The sequence below is a fragment of the Triticum dicoccoides genome, chromosome 4A (assembly GCF_002162155.2).
Source record: "Triticum dicoccoides isolate Atlit2015 ecotype Zavitan chromosome 4A, WEW_v2.0, whole genome shotgun sequence".
NCBI lineage: Eukaryota > Viridiplantae > Streptophyta > Magnoliopsida > Poales > Poaceae > Triticum > Triticum dicoccoides.
In genome coordinates, this window is record NC_041386.1 from 678958849 (window position 1) to 678962900 (window position 4052).

The window sequence follows — 4052 nt, forward strand, 5'->3', positions numbered from 1 at the left end:
CTGTCAGAAAGACTGGGGGTGTCTCACCTTCGGGATTAACGTGATGGAAGTATCATTGCTTCCCACCGGCATCTCTCCCCCATTCAGAAAATCCAGCACAGCCGTCACTAGGTCCTTCTCCACAAGAGCCCAATGTCGCTGAAAGAAACCTGCTGTAAAGCCGTCCACTCCCGGCGCCTTTGAGGGTGCCATCTGGAACAACGCCGCCTTGACCTCAGCAGCAGTGTAGGGCTTGGTCAATTCTGTGTTCATTTCCTTGCTGACCCGAGCTTGTACAAATTGAAGCAAGCCCTCCATATCGTTAAAGCCCTGGGAGGTGTAGAGCCTCTGATAAAAGGATTGTACCTCCTATTTGTCCTCTTCGGGTGTATCACAAAACGTATCATCCTGTCTTTTCAACCTCAAGATTTTGTTCATACGCTTCCGTTGTCTCGCTTGGGCTTGAAAATATGACGTGTTCTGATCAGCGGCTCGCAACCAGCGGACTCGCGATCGCTGTCGCAGCCATACTTCTTCCTGTCGAAGAGCTTCTCTCAATTTTTGTGTTGTAGATACCTCCTCATCAGACGGTCCACGCCCCACTGATTGTTTGTGGAGGGTTTCTAACTTCTTCTGCAGCTTTTTGACAGTCCGGGAAAGGTTCCCAAACTCTCGAGCACCCCAGGTACCCAGCTCGCCCTGTAATTGTTGCAAGGTACCAGATATACCTGCAAGTCCCTGTCCCCGATGCAGCCTCTTCCATGATTCATTTACAAGATCATCATAATCTGCATGAGACTGCCATACATTCTCGTAACGGAACTGCTTCATCCTTTTATTATTCATAAGTTGATGCTCACTAAGTTCAATTACAAGAAAACAATGATCAGATTCTATTGAACTGACATGTCTAACCCGAGTATGGGCAAAAAGATTGAAAAAAAATCCTCATTGGTGAACGCACGATCGAGGCGTGCTTTCACATTCGCTACTCCTTGCTGTCTGTTATCCCATGTGAATTCCAAACCGGTCCACCATAGATCCTGTAGGGCGCACTCTTCTATCACCTCGCGGAAGGCCCGCATCTGCCACTCCGTCCTTGCTGCCCGGCTGAAGTGCTCGGACCAATACAAGGTCTCACTAAAATCACCAACACAGATCCAAGCTTGATGTTGGATCGCATAGAGAGTTCTCATGAAGCGCCAGCTATGATGTCGATTCTCTGCTCTCGGCGGTCCATAGAAACCTGTGAATCTCCATGGCGGAGAAACTTGTCCCTCCTTCTTAACTAGGACGTCAATATGACTCAGACTATAATTCTTCAACTCTACTGAAACTTCCTTCGACCAGAACAGTCCAACGCCACCACTCAGACCGTCACTATCGACTGCAAAACAACCCGCAAACCCCAACATGAGTTTCAGGTTTTCCACTCTCTTCGCCCTTATTTTAGTTTCCATTACGAATAAAAGGGCAGGACCTTCTTGCTTCACAATGCTGCGAAGCTCGCGAACTGCCTTGGGGTTCCCAAGCCCCCAGCAGTTCCAGCTCATGCAATTCATTGGGACGGGCAAAGCTGCACCGCAGCCTCTGCCGAATTTTCTGGTGTTGGCTTCTTCTTCTTCCTTAGTCTGTCCTCTTCACTTTGCCCCTCTGAACCATCCCCACTATTTTCCCCTCCTGATCTTCATGCTCCACAGCTGATTTCAACAGTAGTGGCTGATTCACTCTTCGGTATTCCTGAGTAGGCACCTCCTTCCTTTTTGGTAAACGGGGTTTGATTGGTGAGGTAACCTCCGCAGAAGTCTTGCCCGTGGCAACATTACTCGAGTTCTTTGATTCTCTTTTGCTGGTGCTGGCTGCAGTGTGCTCTCTCTTAGTACTGTCACCCGAGAAATCTTTCCTCCTCTCCTCCGGTGCACGCAGACTTGCCCCAAAGGGAAGATCTCCATTCTTGTCTCTCTTCCCCGGGGTAGGGCAGAGCTCAGAATGTCCCAATCGGCCACAGGAGAAACAGAAGTGCGGCACGTTTTCATATTGTATCTCATACAAGTCTTGCTTCTTCCTCCTGGCCGACTCAATTAGAATCCACCTCCTCAGAGGTTTACTCACATCAATGGTGACTCTCGCGCGCAAATAACCTCCAGTGTGGTCAAACTGCACCGAGTAAGCCTTCTTGTCGATCTGCTTTGCGATCTCTTTGCCCCATACATCATCCCTGAGATTGTAGGGAAGATTGATGACCCGCGCCCATAGCTGCAGCCGGTCAAAACTCACCTCATCTGGCCTCATACACTCCTCAAATTCAGCAAGGATTACCGCGTTCTTGCTCACATGCCACGGCGATCCATCCCAGATCCGATCTCTGTCTCTCTTAGATTCAAATACAGCCACGAACGTGTTATCCCCCATGGACGTGAACTTCAAACCTCTAGGGTTTCCCCAAGCTGGGCGTAGGGCATTGCTTATGGTCTGGATATGGAGCAGGTTGCGGTTCAGAACCTTCCCTGCAAGCAGCCACTTTGCCGGAGCTTCATCTTCCCGATCATCGATAACTAGAGGCGTAGCCTCCTCATCAGTGATCCCAAGTTTTCCAAGGGCCTCCTCCAGTTGAGCCCTAGCCGCGCCCGACGATCCTGGTGCCGACTGTGCCTTCTCTCCTCGGTTCTTTGTCTGCCCGGGCGTGGGATTAGACCCACTCCCCCTGCCGGCGCCCGATGAGGAAATCTTGCCCGGCCGCTCATGCACCCCGCCGTTCGCAATCAGGCGAGCGCCGCCGTGCTACGCAAAACCCTAATCGCCTCAGCGGAGGCTCCTAGGTTTCCGGAGAAAAAAACTTTCTTACCACTTGCCAGCTGCCGAACGACGATTATGTGTACAAGTAGACATAATTAGTGCTGGACTACCTATGTAGAGAGTAGCAGCTGCCGTATGCAAGACTTGTACTCCCTGGCAAGAGCAGTATTTTTCATGTGATGTACTCCCTCCATCCCAAAATAAGTGTCTCAACATTGTACTAGCTCTTGTACAAATTTGTACTAAGCTCAAGACACTTATTTTGGGACGGAGTGATACTTTATATACATAGTCCGTGCACCAAGAATCCAGGATATATATACAGGGCACCGTGGATGAGGACAAGGCACCATCGCAAATGGAAGCACCCCATAATCAGGGGGCGACCATCATGGATGCCCGTATCAGGCGCCCCGACAAGATCATCCTCCATTCCTATTATCCTGAGGAGTCTAGACGGGAGGATGAATCTGGACAGGAAGAAGAGACTGTACTGGAAGATGAGTCCTTGTAAATAACACGGATGATCGCCTGAGTAAACTTTTAGAAAGTGTGGGTTAACTATGAGGCCATGTAGAAATCTCTAAAACGAGAGAAAATCCGTTTCTGAGCTCAAGCTCAGATGAGCCTGATATCCACACTGTTCCTCTGCGCCAAGATATGTGCGTCTTCATGTATTTTCCAATCGTATATGCATTTTCCATCTCGTGTGTCAGTGCAGCATTGATTGCGACGGCTCGAGCGGACTCCGTTGCGGGACAGATGGACGGGCAATGGCTCGGCACCCTACCTGAGCCATCATGAGCCGTATGAAGGAAGGATCCGCACAGACAGCGTCGGCACATGTCGGACATTAAATGTGGACCAGCCCAACCGTCACCACCTCATCCACCTCATTCACTCTTCTCTGCCCCCACCCCCCTGTTGACACAGTGAGCTCGACCTTGCCCAGCCATCTCCGGTTATCCCGCCATGTCCTCATCCTCGTCCTCCTCTCTCCCCGCGCCAGCGGGCTGGCTGCTCCCTCTGATGGCATGCCCTCTGTGTGGCGACTAGGTCCTCACCGCCGTCGCTAGGACCGGCAACAACGCCGGTCATCGTTTCTACAAGTGCATCTGTTACGATGTAAGTTGTTTTCTTGATTCCGAATGCTCCGATCCCGGACCTAATTGACACAACTTGTCCACACTGTTCCTCTGACTAGTGCATTCCAGTATGCGTTTTATCTTTTGTCAGGCTCGTAACCTCCGTTTCTTCGAGTTCCAGCACGCCTATTG